This window comes from Anopheles gambiae (genome assembly GCF_943734735.2).
Source record: "Anopheles gambiae chromosome X unlocalized genomic scaffold, idAnoGambNW_F1_1 X_unloc_1, whole genome shotgun sequence".
Lineage (NCBI taxonomy): Eukaryota > Metazoa > Arthropoda > Insecta > Diptera > Culicidae > Anopheles > Anopheles gambiae.
Window position 1 is genome coordinate 1,611,522 of NW_026902553.1, and position 18,522 is coordinate 1,630,043.

Genomic DNA, 18,522 nt, shown 5'->3' on the forward strand with positions numbered 1-18,522 from the left:
TACACTATTATTCATTAGCACGGACACACACACTAGCGCTACGCGCTGCTTATTAGTTTGAATATGGCGCGCACAGAATACACACTCAATGATATGCGGTTTGTATCCGGAGTGGTACACCAATATTTATGAGCACACACTGGCACTACGCGCCGCTTATTGGTTTGAATATGGCGCGCACAGAATACACACTTAATGATATGCGGTTTGTATCCGGAGTGGTACACTAATATTTATGAGTACACATACACACTAGAGCTACGCGCCGCTTATTAGTTTGAATATGGCGCGCACAGAATACACACTTAATGATACGCAGTTTGTATCCGGAGTGGTACACAATTATTCATGAGCACACACACACACACTGGCACTACGCGCCGCTTATTAGTTTGAATATGGCGCGCACAGAATACACACTTAATGATATGCGGTTTGTATCCGGAGTGGTACACTAATATTTATGAGAACACATACACACTAGAGCTACGCGACGCTTATAAGTTTGAATATGGCGCGCACATAATACACACTTAATGATATGCAGTTTGTATCCGGAGTGATACACTAATATACATGAGCACACATACACACACTGGCACTACGCGCCGCTTATTAGTTTGAATATGGCGTGCACAGAATACACAATGAATGATATGCGGTTTGTATCCGGAGTGGTACGCTATTATTCATGAGCACACACACACTGGCACTACGCGCCGCTTATTGGTTTGAATATGGCGTGCACAGAATACACAATGAATGATATGCGGTTTATATCCGGAGTGGTACACCAATATTTATGAGCACACACACACACTGGCACTACGCGCCGCTTATTAGTTTGAATATGGCGCGCACAGAATACACACTTAATGATATGCAGTTTGTATCCGGAGTGATACACTAATATACATGAGCACACATACACACACTGGCACTACGCGCCGCTTATTAGTTTGAATATGGCGTGCACAGAATACACAATGAATGATATGCGGTTTGTATCCGGAGTGGTACACAATTATTCATGAGCACACATACACACTAGCACTATGCGCCGCTTCTTAGTTTGAATATGGCGCGCACAGAATACACACTGAATGATATGCGGTTTGTATCCAGAGTGGTACACTAATATTCATGAGCACACACACACACTGGCACTACGCGCCGCTTATTAGTTTGAATATAGCGCGCACAGAATACACACTTAATTATATGCGGTTTGTATCCGGAGTGGTACACTATTATTCATGAGCACACACACACTGGCACTACGCGCCGCTTATAAGTTTGAATATGGCGCGCACATAATACACACTTAATGATATGCAGTTTGTATCCGGAGTGATACACTAATATACATGAGCACACATACACACACTGGCACTACGCGCCGCTTATTAGTTTGAATATAGCGCTCACAGAATACACACTTAATTATATGCAGTTTGTATCCGCAGTGGTACACTATTATTTATGAGCACACACACACACTGGCACTACGCGCTGCTTATAAGTTTCAATATGGCGCACACAGAATACACACTTAATTTCATGCAGTTTGTATCCGGAGTGGTACACTAATATACATGAGCACACATACACACACTGGCACTACGCGCCGCTTATTAGTTTGAATATGGCGCGCACAGAATACACACTTAATGATATGCGGTTTGTATCCGGAGTGGTACACTAATATTTATGAGTACACACACACACTGGCACTACGCGCCGCTTATTGGTTTGAATATGGCGCGCACAGAATACACACTGAATGATATGCGGTTTGTATCCGGAGTGGTACACTAATATTTATGAGCACACATACACACTAGCGCTACGCGTCGCTTGTAAGTTTGAATATGGCTTGCACAGAATACACACTTGATGATATGCGGTTTGTATCCGGAGTGGTACACTAATATACATGAGCACACATACACACACTGGCACTACGCGCCGCTTATTAGTTTGAATTTGGCGCGCACAGAATACACACTTAATGATATGCGGTTTGTATCCGGAGTAGTACACTATTATTCATGAGCACACACACACACTGGCACTACGTGCCGCTTATTAGTTTGAATATGGCGCGCACAGAATACACACTTAATGATATGCGGTTTGTATCCGGAGTGGTACACTATTATTTATGAGCACACACACACACTGGCACTACGCGCCGCTTATTGGTTTGAATATGGCGTGCACAGAATATACACTGAATGATATGCGGTTTGTATCCGGAGTGGTACACTATCATTCATGAGCATACACACACACACACACTGGCACTACGCGCCGCTTATTAGTTTGAATATGGCGCGCACAGAATACACACTTAATGATAGGCGGTTTGTATCCGGAGTGGTACACTATTATTTATGAGCACACATACCCACTAGCGCTACGCGCCGCTTGTAAGTTTGAATTTGGCGCGCACAGAATACACACTTAATGATATGCAGTTTGTATCCGGAGTGGTACACTATTATTCATGAGCACACATACACACACTGGCACTATGCGCCGCTTATTAGTTTGAATATGGCGCGCACAGAATACACACTTAATGATATGCGGTTTGTATCCGGAGTGGTACACTAATATTTATGAGTACACACACACACTGGCACTACGCGCCGCTTATTGGTTTGAATATGGCGCGCACAGAATACACACTGAATGATATGCGGTTTGTATCCGGAGTGGTACACTATTATTCATGAGCACACACACACTGGCACTACGCGCCGCTTATTGGTTTGAATATGGCGTGCACAGAATACACACTGAATGATATGCGGTTTGTATCCGGAGTGGTACACTATTATTTATGAGCACACACACACACACTGGCACTATGCGCCGCTAATTAGTTTGAATATGGCGCGCACAGAATACACACTTAATGATATGCGGTTTGTATCCAGAGTGGTACACTAAAATTTATGAGTACACATACACACAAGAGCTACGCGCCACTTATAAGTTTGAATATGGCGCGCACAGAATACACACTGAATGATATGCGGTTTGTATCCGGAGTGGTACACTAATATTTATGAGTACACACACACACTGGCACTACGCGCCGCTTATTGGTTTGAATATGGCGCGCACAGAATACACACTGAATGATATGCGGTTTGTATCCGGAGTGGTACACTATTATTCATGAGCACACACACACTGGCACTACGCGCCGCTTATTGGTTTGAATATGGCGTGCACAGAATACACACTGAATGATATGCGGTTTGTATCCGGAGTGGTACACTATTATTTATGAGCACACACACACACACTGGCACTATGCGCCGCTAATTAGTTTGAATATGGCGCGCACAGAATACACACTTAATGATATGCGGTTTGTATCCAGAGTGGTACACTAAAATTTATGAGTACACATACACACAAGAGCTACGCGCCACTTATAAGTTTGAATATGGCGCGCACAGAATACACACTGAATGATATGCGGTTTGTATCCGGAGTGGTACACTAATATTTATAAATACACACACACACTGGCACTATGCGCCGCTTATTGGTTTGAATATGGCGCGCACAGAATACACACTGAATGATATGCGGTTTGTATCCGGAGTGGTACACTATTATTCATGAGCACACACACACTGGCACTATGCGCTGCTTATTAGTTTGAATATGGCGCACACAGAATACACACTTAATTTTATGCAGTTTGTATCCGGAGTGGTACACTAATATACATGAGCACACATACACACACTGGCACTACGCGCCGCTTATTAGTTTGAATATGGCGCGCACATAATACACACTTAATGATATGCAGTTTGTATCCGGAGTGGTACACTATTATTCATGAGCACACATACACACACTGGCACTATGCGCCGCTTATTAGTTTGAATATGGCGCGCACAGAATACACACTTAATGATATGCGGTTTGTATCCAGAGTGGTACACTAAAATTTATGAGTACACATACACACAAGAGCTACGCGCCACTTATAAGTTTGAATATGGCGCGCACAGAATACACACTGAATGATATGCGGTTTGTATCCGGAGTGGTACACTAATATTTATAAATACACACACACACTGGCACTATGCGCCGCTTATTGGTTTGAATATGGCGCGCACAGAATACACACTGAATGATATGCGGTTTGTATCCGGAGTGGTACACTATTATTCATGAGCACACACACACTGGCACTACGCGCCGCTTATTGGTTTGAATATGGCGTGCACAGAATACACACTGAATGATATGCGGTTTGTATCCGGAGTGGTACACAAATATTTATGAGCACACACACACTGGCACTACGCGCCGCTTATAAGTTTGAATATGGCGTGCACAGAATACACACTTAATGATATGCGGTTTGTATCCGGAGTGGTACACAATTATTCATGAGCATACATACACACTGGCACTACGCGCCGCTTATTAGTTTGAATATGGCGCGCACAGAATACACACTTAATGATATGCGGTTTGTATCCGGAGTGGTACACTATTATTCATGAGCACACACACACTGGCACTACGCGCCGCTGATTAGTTTGAATATGGCGTGCACAGAATACACACTTAATGATATGCGGTTTGTATCCGGAGTGGTACACAAATATTTATGGGCACACACACACACTGGCACTACGCGCCGCTTATTGGTTTGAATATAGCGTGCACAGAATACACACTGAATGATATGCGGTTTGTATCCGGAGTGGTACACTAATATACATGAGCACACATACACACACTGGCACTACGCGCCGCTTATTGGTTTTAATTTGGCGCGCACAGAATACACACTTAATGATATGCGGTTTGTATCCGGAGTGGTACACAATTATTTATGAGCACACGCACGCACACTTACACTACGCGCTGCTTATAATTTTCAATATGACACGCACAGAATACACACTGAATGATATGCGGTTTGTATCCGGAGTGGTACACTTTTATTCATGAGCACACATTCACACTGGCACTACGCGCAGCTTATAAGTTTGAATATGGCGTGCACAGAATACACACTTAATGAAATGCAGTTTGTATCCGGAGTGGTACACTAATTTTTCTGAGTACACATACACACTAGCGCTACGCGCCGCTTATTAGTTTGAATATGGCGTGCACAGAATACACAATGAATGATATGCGGTTTGTATCCGGAGTGGTACACTAATATTTATGAGCACACACACACACTGGCACTACGCGCCGCTTATTAGTTTGAATATGGCGTGCACAGAATACACACTTAATGATATGCAGTTTGTATCCGGAGTGGTACACAAATATTTATGAGCACACATTCACACACTGGCACTACGCGCCGCTTATTGGTTTGAATATGGCGTGCACAGAATACACACTGAATGATATGCGGTTTGTATCCGGAGTGGTACACTAATATTTATGAGCACACATACACACTAGCGCTACGGGCCGCTTATAAGTTTGAATATGGCGCGCACAGAATACACACTTAATGATATGCGGTTTGTATCCGGAGTGGTACACTTTTATTTATGAGCACACACACGCACACTTACACTACGCGCTGCTTATAATTTTCAATATGACGCGCACAGAATACACACTTAATGATATGCAGTTTGTATCCGGAGTGGTACACAATTATTCATGAGCACACATACACACACTGGCACTACGCGCCGCTTATTAGTTTGAATATGGCGCGCACAGAATACACACTGAATGATATGCGGTTTGTATCCAGAGTGGTACACTAATATTCATGAGCACACACACACACTGGCACTACGCGCCGCTTATTAGTTGAATATGGTGTGCACAGAATACACACTTAATGATATGCAGTTTGTATCCGGAGTGGTACACAAATATTTATGAGCACACATTCACACACTGGCACTACGCGCCGCTTATTGGTTTGAAAATGGCGCGTACAGAATACACACTGAATGATATGCGGTTTGTATCCGGAGTGGTACACTATTATTCATTAGCACACATACACACTAGCACTATGCGCCGCTTATTAGTTTGAATATGGCGCGCACAGAATACACACTTAATGATATGCAGTTTGTATCCGGAGTGGTACACTATTATTCATGAGCACACATACACACTAGCACTATGCGCCGCTTATTAGTTTGAATATGGCGCGCACAGAATACACACTTAATGATATGCAGTTTGTATCCGGAGTGGTACACAATTATTCATGAGCACGCATACACACTAGCACTATGCGCCGCTTCTTAGTTTGAATATGGCGCGCACAGAATACACACTAAATGATATGCGGTTTGTATCCGGAGTGGTACACAATTATTCATGAGCACACATACACACTGGCACTATGCGCCGCTTATTAGTTTGAATATGGCGCGCACAGAATACACACTAAATGATATGCGGTTTGTATCCGGAGTGGTACACAATTATTCATGAGCACACATACATACTGGCACTACGCGCCGCTTATAATTTTCAATATGACGCGCACAGAATACACACTTAATGATATGCGGTTTGTATCCGGAGCGGTACACTAATATTTATGAGCACACACACGCACACTTACACTACGCGCTGCTTGTAATTTCCAATAAGGCGCGCACAGAATACACACTTAATGATATGCGGTTTGTATCCGGAGTGGTACACTATTATTCATGGGCACACTCACACTGGCACTACGCGCCGCTTATTGGTTTTCATTTGGCGCGCACAGAATACACACTGAATGATATGCGGTTTGTATCCGGAGTGGTACACAATTATTCATGAGCACACATACACACTAGCACTATGCGCCGCTTCTTAGTTTGAATATGGCGCGCACAGAATACACACTCAATGATATGCAGTTTGTATCCGGAGTGGTACACTATTATTCATGAGCAGACATACACACTAGCACTGTAATATTCTGTATCAGGTTGCAATTGTTAGAGCAGCGGTGCAGAAGGATTAATTATCACTCGCGAGGTCAATTCGTCAAAAAATAAAGCATTAGTTTCGGATGATCACTGGGAGCCATCAGGGCTCCAGGTAACGAGTGGACACGATGAATTAATTTAACATATTTGTGTTGTTTGTGCGAATTACGATAAGACTTGAACGGCTCCACTGAACCGTGTCACTGTGCGTACTGTGTGTAACTGAGCAGCCCTCGGTCTCATCTTACATCTTTATTTATACGATTCATTTCCTTTTAGTTAGATTTGGTTTTACTTTACTTTCTATTTTGTGTCAATTATGCTGAATGTCAAGTTTTGTGTTTACATATGGTTGTGCTTATTATGTAAGGTCAGTTCTGGGTTCTGACGCTTACGCGGTGTTTTGTTTCCTACGCTTACGGTTCTGTTTGTACACACGAGGTACGGTGTCTCCTATTTCATTATTTATTAACTGTTGGTTGCTATTATGCAATGCTGTGTTTTTACGCTTTACCCACTTGAAGCGTTTTGTGCTGGGTAAGGTTTTTTCGCACCTCCGGGGTTGTGTGTCGCTTGTGTGTTTTAAGTGTTTTTGGATAAGGGTTTTTCTGCTGACTTACAATTCCTGACGTAAGGTTATTTATGTGGTTTGGGTTGTGTTGGTATCTTGAGTGGTTGGAATTTGGTCTTTTTGTGTGTTGTGTTGTGTTGACAATTTTGTGTTTATTAAGTGTAATAAGAAATGTGTGTGAACTGATTGAAAACAGTATAGCATGTGCATGTGCATGCTACACCTCCCCCCTTTAATAGAATAACGTAATGAATTACAATGATTGAAGTTATTCTCCTGTGTACTTAATTAATCTATTTTTGTGTACTGTAGAGATTTTCTTTGTTGTATTATTTTGTATTACGCAATTAGGCCCTTGGTCACTTACTACTGTGAAAGGTCCAATGTAGACTGGATCTAATTTTTTCCTATTTTCATTTTCCAAATATACCTGATCTCCTAAGTTTATAATAAGTGGTACTGTATCTTTATTTAAGGTTTGCTGTCTTTTAATTTTTGCTTTTATCAAATTTTCTCTGGCAATTTCGTTTGATTTTTGGAGTTTATATTTCATTTCGAAATAATATTGGTCAATATTATAAACTGGTTCAATTTTTGTTTTAAATATATCTTGTGGTAAATTCGCTTTTCTACCAAATACTAGTTCGTATGGTGTGTAGTTTGTGTCTGAGTGTTCTGTTGTATTGTAAACAAATTCGTAAAATTTTGTCCAATCGTCCCAGTCATCATGATGTTCGTTTGTATAGCTTCTTAGGTATTCGTTTAGACATCTATGATTTCTCTCTAATGATCCTATTGTCTGCGGGTGGTAAGCTGTGCTAAAAGTTTGTTTGATTTTTAAAATTTCTGAGATTTTGTGTAATATTTCATTGTTATATTCTAGTCCTTGATCTGATTTTAATTCTATAAATGTTCCGAATGTAAGGATGAAGTTTTCTACCAATGCCTTGGCTATAGTGTTTGCTTCTTTGTTATGGATAGGTATTACTACGATATATTTCGTTAAGTCACATTGTATGGTTATTGCATACCTGTTGTTTTTGTTAGTTTTTGTTAGAGGTCCTACTGTGTCGATTGAAATTATGTTAAATGGTTTTGTCGGTGTTGTAGTTACAACTGTTTTTTCTTTAGTATGTCTAGTCGTCTTATTAACTATGCATGCTTTACAATTTCGTACGTATTTCTTGATATCATCTTTCATATTTTTCCATTTATATTTTTCCCTTATTTTCTGGTACAGTCTGTACTGGCCTATATGTCCTCCCGAAGGGGTCATATGATAATCTGAAATTATTCTCAGCCTATCTTTTTCTGTTGTTATCCATCTAGTTGGAGTAAACAGGATTATTTCAAACTTGGTAATGGCTCTGTTGGCTATTTCCTTAATAGTTTGTTGGGAATATTCTTCGAATAAATGATCTTCTTCTGACCATGCTAGCTTATTTCTTCCATATTGTTTCGCGATTTTGCACATTTCTAGAAGAGCAAACTCTAATGCTTGACTTCCATTTACATCATTTCTCAAAAGAAATTTTCCTAGTGCTTTACTGTATGAATGGTTGTATATTATGAATTCAACGTTGTTCTTAATTCTCTGCGTACCTATTTTTAGTACCTTTCTCACTTCTAAAGGTCTATCTGTTTTCCACATCGCGGGGTGATCAGTCCCTGTTGTTGCGATTGGTTCGTCTTTGTTTATATCAGTTTTCTCGTTATTTTTCTTAACCATGGCTCTTGTATTAACCATTATAATCGTTTTGGATTTTGGTATTGATGCTTTTAGGTCATCTGAGTTAAGGATTATTCTTGATAGTGCGTCTGCTGCAACATTAGCTTTACCTGCTAAATATTCTATTTCAAAGTCAAATTCTTCTAAATCTAGTCTCATTCTAGTAAGCTTAGAAGTAGGATTTTTCATACCAAATAAGTATGCTAATGGTCTATGATCTGTTCTAACTATAAATTTTTGTCCATATACATAAGGTTTAAAATAATTAATTGCCCAATGTATAGCTGTAAGCTCTTTCTCGATAATTGGCTTATTCTTTTCCCCTGGTGTAAAACTTTTACTCGCAAATGCGACTGGCAAATCGTTTCCATCTGTTATTTGTGATAACACTGCACCACATGCCATATCCGATGCATCTGTCGTAATAATGAATTGTTTTTTAAAATCTGGATATTGTAAAATTGTGGGTGAGAGTAAGCTTTGTTTCAATGTATCAAAAGCTGCTTGACATTCTGAAGTCCATGCAAACTTAACGTCTTTCTTAATCAAATTATTAATAGGTTTAGCTATCTTAGCAAAATTCTGTACAAATTTACGATAATAATTACAAAATGCGACAAAACGTCTTGCTTCATCAGCATTAGTAGGAATCGGGAATTTTTTAATTGTGTCAAACTTCACGTCGTCCGGATAAATTCCTTTATCTGTTATTTTATGACCTAAGTACGTTACTTCTGTTTTGAAGAAACAACATTTTTCTGCATTTAGTTTAAGGTTATATTTTCTTAGCCTATCAAAAACTTTACCTAAATTACTGATATGATGCCGTGCACTGCATCCAGTAACTATAATATCATCTATATATACAAATGCTAGCTCTGGTGTTAAACCAGCCATAGCGATAGCCATCATTCTTTGAAAGCTGTTTGGGCTAATGTTGAGTCCAAATGGCATTCTTGTAAACTGATAGTGGCCTGTAGGTGTCGAAAAAGCTGTGTATTTTCTCGAATTTTTATCAAGTTTGATTTGATGAAACCCTGACATCAAATCCAATGTGCTGAAATATTTGGCTCTTCCTAGCTGATCTAGTATCGTGTCTATGCGAGGTAAAGGGAATTTGTCTGGTAAAATTTTCTTGTTCAATTGCCGAAAATCCACTACTAAACGCCATTTCTTTTTTCCTTCACCTGACTTCTTCGGTACTAATAGTATCGGTGAATTATATGATGAAACAGAATGTTCTATAATGTTATTTTTCAACATCTTTTCTACCTGTGATTGCATTTCCTCTGTTTGTGAATGTATTTGTTTATAATTTGGTATATAAGAAGGAATATTATCTTTTAATGAAATTTCCTGGGTATAAAAATTGTTAGTAGAGACCGGTTCATCTTCTAAACAAAATATATCCGAGAATTTTGTGATAAGATTTTCTAACTCTTCTCTTGCTATTTGTGGAATATTTTCTATATGGATTTTGTTATGAATTTTCTGAATTCGTTCCTTAGATGTGTCAAGTTTCTTCTGTAATTGCTCATACTCTCTTAATGGTTCAACTTCTGGTGTATAAGATTTTATGTTAAAAGAAACATCTTTATCTGTGGTATTAATGAATTTGATATACTGATTACGTTTTGAGACTATTGTGTTTCCGCAAAATACCCCTGGTTGGATTTCTTGTGATAAGATGATTGAATCTTCTGTCAAGTTTGGTATACTTATTTTTCGTACTACTTCACTTCGTTTTGGTAAAATATAATTTCCGTTTACATTGTCTTCTATTGGGTGTGAAATCAATCCGTTATCAGATGAGAAGTATATCATCCAATTAACATAATCAACAATACATCTGTGCTTTATAAAGTCTTTTCCTAATAGTCCGTCGGAAAAAATGGATTCTACATCTTCTATTATATGAAATTCGTGCATAATGGAATAATCGCCAAAGTGAATTGTTGTCATAGCAGTACCTAAAGTCTCTGATTCATGATCACTAGAGCTTATCAAGGTTAATTTTTTTGATGTATTGATTTTACAACCTGGTTTTAATTTACTAGCTTTAAGTACGGATACGGTTGCTCCGGTATCTATGATGAGTGTGCTATAGATTTCCTTTGTAATTTCTATTTTTACTTTAACAAAATTATCTGCATCAGGATTTATGGTTAGTATTGGGTATTTTCCGATGCTTGAGGTTGCCCTAAAAAATTATTCTGTTCTTCGGCTGTTACTGTGTTATGAATAGGCGCTCGATTATTTTGCAAATTGCTATTATTTCTCTGATTGGATTGTACGTACTGATTTCTGTTGGAATTATTTTGTCGATTTGCGTGCTGATTTCTAGTGTTGTTAAAGTTGTTATTTCTGTAGTTATTATTGTTTCGGTTATTGTTATGTCCATATCTTGCGGGTGGGAACCTGGGTGGGTTTTGTGTCTGATACCTATTATTATTATTATTTGAGAATCTATTGTAATTGTTCCTTCCCTGGTAGTTGTTACCATACCCTCTATTGTTCCTAGTAGCGTTTGAATATAAAATTTTTGTCTGTTCATTCTTTCCTTTTTTCGTTCTGTTTTCTAGTTCCAATTTTACTGCTTGTTCTATTGCTTCATGCAGGGTTTCGAATTTGCTTGATCTCATTATTATTTTGGTTTCGCCATCCTTAAGTCCATAACTCAATGCGCTAATTCCAGACTTAGTTGCTTTTTTCCTGGCTACTTCTGGTGTTATTTCTTCCGCTATGTATGCTTCTTCAAGTTGCTGCGTTAGTTTTTCTATAATGCATCCGAAATCTTCTATTGTTCCTGTCTGTTTCGTATTATCCATTTTGGATACTACTATTTCTGGTGTTACCTTTATGCTGCATCTATCTTGTAGTTTGTTAACAATATCTTCTATTGAGTTTGGGGCTTCTCCTACAACAATTCGCGCTTTACCTGTCAGACGTCCTAATACTAGCTCTATTATTGTTTCCCTATTCTCCGGCTTCACTATTTTCTTTAATACATTTAAATTTGACACCACACCTTTTAAATCTTTCTCATTACCATCATACTTTGATATGAGAGAAGTGGTGATTTTAATTAGTTCTATAATGTCAGCCATTTTGTCAGATTTAGTTTCTATCGTTATGTCGAACTGGTTTTCTGATAATGTTGTATTTAATTGTATTTAATTGTTGAATCTGGATGTCTTTCGAAATGTATTTTAATGCACTTATTTATTTCGTAATATAGGTGTCTACTTTTTTTAACTAAGGTTGTTAATATTTCGTCTTTAATGGATGATTCGTGCTTTCGTAGAAGCTCTTGTATTTCGTCATATTGTAGCATATCTGCTATACAGAACATATTGTAATACACACTATCAGCCATAGACACATAGTAACACACATTGGAAAGCCAGATCACACCATTGTAACACATTCATTATAACACACTCAGTAAATCAGATCATACCATACACACCCGGAAGAGCTCAGGCCACACCGTTCATATAAAAACAATTGTGACACACTTAACAGAACCAACCGAAACGTACAACATAAACAATTGTGACACACTTAACAGAACCAACCGAAACGTACAACATAAGCAGGAACAGTTTATGCATTATAACCCAAAACAGGAACTTAGTGACAAGAACCATCGTTCTTGTCAACAAAAGACAAACGTAACTAGCTTAGTGAAAACAATAACTTTCCAACATACAACCCGGAACCAAATGTGAGAAACCCTTAACTTCATTTGAGTATAAATAAAACCAACTCCGATCATGGCAGGTCAGATTCGTTCGGACTGTCAGGATAGGACTATGCCCATCCTACATCTATCGAGTTCTCATTTAAAGAGTTTAGATATGTCCCCCTGCCCAAGGTAAGGCCTCTAAACTCCAACGTTTCCAGTAAGGGAAACCTCCTAAAGGTTTCTATGATCGCCTGGACGATCAAGTGTCGAACGTCCGCTTTGAAGCAGTATCCACCTCAGTTCTACTTAATTCGGCAAACGATGACGAAGGCCACCCTGACCAACGCGAGTTCAAAGTTACTACATGGCAACCGTCCCAAAATCGAACATACCGGGACTATCTCAAAACATACCACATGACGACCGTAACAGTCATCAAACATATTACATGGCGACCGTGACCTTAATCTGCAATCGACGGGCAGAAGTGTAAACAAATTATTTGTGATACGTACAACGGTAACGTACAGCAGTGTCGTGCTAACGCATCAAATAGTGTAAAAAAAAAAGTGCGTTTTGACCATAACCGGTATACGGCGGAAAAAAGTGTCAAATGTGCAAATTTGTATTGAACAACGCAGCTGGCACAAGTGACCCATATATAAAAAAAAAAACAATAGCTATGAATGAGCGATCAAAAGCAAGTACAGTGTGGTGTACAAAATGATAACTCAGCGAAAATATAAGTGGTGAACCGTTTGAAGGGCGAAAAAAAAAGTGATGTACAGCAATTATGCAAAAAAAAGTGTTGTGACAACCTTCCTCAACGTGCAAAAATGCAACAACATTATAAATAAACCCTTAAGTGATCAGTTTGCAAACTAGAACAATCTTGAAGTGATTAATAACGCAACGAACCCAAACCAACGTAAGCGGAAATAACGATGTCACCAGCGCTGTGAAACCATAAGCAGAAGTGATGTTCATCTGAAAGGTGATAGAATGAATGGCGAGACTACGGTATACGAGATGTAACCAGTGTGATTGAATGGAACAACCGTTCCCAACGTGGAAGACGAAAAGACAAGGCGAGTTCACTGCCCAATATGGATTGGCATGCGCGAATGGACATAGGGTCCCAACCTCGACAAGACGTCGAGTGACGACTGATGACATCGTAGAAATTCTTATCAGACATCGAGTAAACACCAAGCACCAATTAAACACCAGGCACCGGTAACGAGGCATCATCATGAGCAGCAACAACAAAGATACATGCTATGTATTTAAAAAAAGGTACCGTAAATACGAAATTTTACTGATCAGACTGCATAAAGTAGCAAAAACAGGCTAGGAATTTACTTAAATTGTCTATAGACTGTGACAATACTAACAATAACAAATTGAACGATGCAAAAATTGTTAGAGAAAATAGAAGAATCAGACATAAATTATGATCAGGTGAAACAGCTGAACAAATGTAGGCTCTGCCTCTTTAGGCAATTTGACTAACAATAGAAACTAAACCAGACAAAATGGCTGACATTATGGAATTAATTGAAATCACCACTTCTCTCATATCAAAGTATGATGGTAATGAGAAGGATTTGAAAAGTATGGTGTCAAATTTAAACGTACTAAAGAAAATAGTAAATCCGGAAAATAAAGAAACAATAATAGAACTGGTATTAGGACGTCTTACAGGAAAAGCGCGAATTGTCGTAGGGGAAAACCCAACCTCAATCGAAGATATAATTAGCAAATTACAAGACAGGTGCAGCATAAAGGTAACACCAGAGATCTTAGTATTGAAAATGGACAATACTAAACAGATTGGAAGGATAGAAGATTTTGGAAGCGTTATTGAAAAATTAACGCAACAACTAGAAGAAGCATACATTGCAGAAGAGATAGCGCCAGAAGTAGCAAGAAAAAAGGCAACTAAATCAGGAATCAGTGCATTGAGTTATGGACTCAAAAATTTCGAGACCAAAATTATAATGAGATCGAGTAAATTCGAAACCTTGCATGAAGCAATAGAGCGAGCAGTAGAGTTGGAGCTAGAAGACAGAATGAAAAAGGGAAATAATGATCGTATAAAGATCCTATATGCAAACGCTAACAGGAACAATAGAGAGTATGGAAACAACTACCAAGGAAGGAATAATTTCAACAAATTCCAAAATAATAATAGATTTCAGGCACAAAACCTACCCAGGTTCCCACCCGTAAGATATGCACAGAACAACAACAGAAACAACAATAGGGATTTTCAACACAAAGATACCCAAGTTAATTATCAAATTTACCCAAATTTTAATCAATCAATAACAACTAAAACACCATCCAACAAATTCAGTTATAGAAATAATAACAATTTCAGTTTCTATAAACGCCACCATCAGTTAAGCGATTGTAGTAGTATGAGTCAAATTAACCAAGGATACAATAATCGCGAATACAACTATAAAAACAGTAGTCAGAACAATTCCAATAAAATCCAATGCTGTTATGTAAGAACAGAACAAAACAATCATACACAATTCAATAATCTAAATTACGAAGACTATACAGATACTATTCAAATGAACGATCGAACTCAAAAAGATTATAAAAATATTAAAAGCAAAACGAACTATTTAAACAGAAAACTTGAAGATAGATCAACAAGAAGAAATGCATTGAATGATGAAACAATTAATGATATGAATAAGTCAAGAGACGACTCTGAAAGAATAATTAAAGAAAATAATAACTTAACAAAAGAATATGAAAATGATACTAAACATGATTATAAACATGAAAACAAACAACATATACAAATGATTACAACAAGTAATGACAATGAGAAAAATATTGTTGAAGAACAAGTGACAGATAGTTTATTACTGCTAGACAAAATGGAAATAAATGATGAGATTTCTTGCAACAAAAATGATACAACTGAGCTAAATCATCTAAAGAGAAGAAAACGTAGCATCAAATCAAAGAAGAATTATATAAATGAATCAAACAATGAATTATATTGCCAGGATAAAAAGGCTAAAAAAATGAATTATTCCACATTATGTGAAGTAAACGTAAAAGAACCAAGAAGAACTATTGCTTACGAAAAGTATCTAAAAGAGCTCCTAGTAAAATTTCATAATGTTATCTCCATGCTAAAAGTCATAATATCTATAAAATCAGAAAACTCTAGATGTGAACCTAACAAACAAATTATAGGAAAATCTAAATATTTTATAGGAAAATTAAATATTCCCAATTCTTTATCTCTAAACAATAGATCTATTTACATAAAATATTACCCACCTTAAGAGATAAGAAATGATTTTATTACTAAACCAAAAAAAAAAAGCATAGCAAAAAAAAATCAGTTTAATTAAATGAAAAGAATAACTTCAAACAATTTCATTATTTACGTTATTCTATTAAAGGGGGGAGGTGTAGCATATCTGCTATACAGAACATATTGTAATACACACTATCAGCCATAGACACATAGTAACACACATTGGAAAGCCAGATCACACCATTGTAACACATTCATTATAACACACTCAGTAAATCAGATCATACCATACACACCCGGAAGAGCTCAGGCCACACCGTTCATATAAAAACAATTGTGACACACTTAACAGAACCAACCGAAACGTACAACATAAACAATTGTGACACACTTAACAGAACCAACCGAAACGTACAACATAAGCAGGAACAGTTTATGCATTATAACCCAAAACAGGAACTTAGTGACAAGAACCATCGTTCTTGTCAACAAAAGACAAACGTAACTAGCTTAGTGAAAACAATAACTTTCCAACATACAACCCGGAACCAAATGTGAGAAACCCTTAACTTCATTTGAGTATAAATAAAACCAACTCCGATCATGGCAGGTCAGATTCGTTCGGACTGTCAGGATAGGACTATGCCCATCCTACATCTATCGAGTTCTCATTTAAAGAGTTTAGATATGTCCCCCTGCCCAAGGTAAGGCCTCTAAACTCCAACGTTTCCAGTAAGGGAAACCTCCTAAAGGTTTCTATGATCGCCTGGACGATCAAGTGTCGAACGTCCGCTTTGAAGCAGTATCCACCTCAGTTCTACTTAATTCGGCAAACGATGACGAAGGCCACCCTGACCAACGCGAGTTCAAAGTTACTACATGGCAACCGTCCCAAAATCGAACATACCGGGACTATCTCAAAACATACCACATGACGACCGTAACAGTCATCAAACATATTACAATATAATTCCTTAGTGTTATTTCTTAGTGTGGATAACGCGCAGAGCCTATAGCATTTGTTTAGCTGTCTAACCTGATCATACGTCCTATCTAGTATTTCTATTTTTTCTAAAAGCTTTTGCATATTTATGCAGCTTCATCCGTAAAAATTGCATGTGTACGGTACCTTTTTAAATACATTTGTTGTTGTTGCTGCTCACGGTGCTGCGTTGTTCCCGGTGCTCGGTGAACTGCTGTCCCTTGGCCCAGGGATCTCTTCTTTCACCTGTCTGTCCGACAGTGAGCAACCGTCCATTCTTGCCTTATTCTTCTCGTCTTCCGCGTTGGGAACGGCTGTTCCAAACCATACCGCTGGTCACAGTGTTTTTACACGTTGAGGTAGGTTCTCATACGCGCATAATTGTTTTTCATAATCGCGGTCAATAGCTGCATTGGTGAGCTTACGGTACTTTCCCACAGCCTTTACCTATTTTTGTGGGTCAAATAGCATATCACCGTTTTCGTATATCATTCATTCACTGTTCTCGATTCAATGTTAACGTTGCTACTTTGGTAGCGTAAGCACTTTTAAAGCGTGTTTTTGCGCTTGGTTACGAAGGTGTTTGTAACAAGTTTTCGCTATTTTAACAATGCACAGGGTGATTAGCAGCCCTAAAATAATGTTTAGTTTTAAATCCTGAGTCAGATGATATTCTGTATGAATATTCTGAGTTTGAACTATTGTGAGATCATGGTCTCCTTTTATATTTGTTTCAGGTTTTGCAGCCTTGCCTCCCATTTTGAAAATGATTGGTTTTCACTCGTAGTTCACTATTGTTGGTAATTAATCACTTTCCAAGTCATTTCAGAAGCACTTGCGATTTTTATAAAACGTTTCCACTTTGCACTTTTTGTCCGTGTTTGAGGTTTCATTCGTCACTTTTTTTTTTGCACATCCGAAGATTGCAGTTTAAAAGTCACGGTCGCCATGTAATATTCTGTATCAGGTTGCAATTGTTAGAGCAGCGGTGCAGAAGGATTAAACATCACTCGCGAGGTCAATTCGTCAAAAAACAAAGCATTAGTTTCGGATGATCACTGGGAGCCATCAGGGCTCCAGGTAACGAGTGGACACGATGAATTAATTTAACATATTTGTGTTGTTTGTGCGAATTACGATAAGACTTGAACGGCTCCACTGAACCGTGTCACTGTGCGTACTGTGTGTAACTGAGCAGCCCTCGGTCTCATCTTACATCTTTATTTATACGATTCATTTCCTTTTAGTTAGATTTGGTTTTACTTTACTTTCTATTTTGTGTCAATTATGCT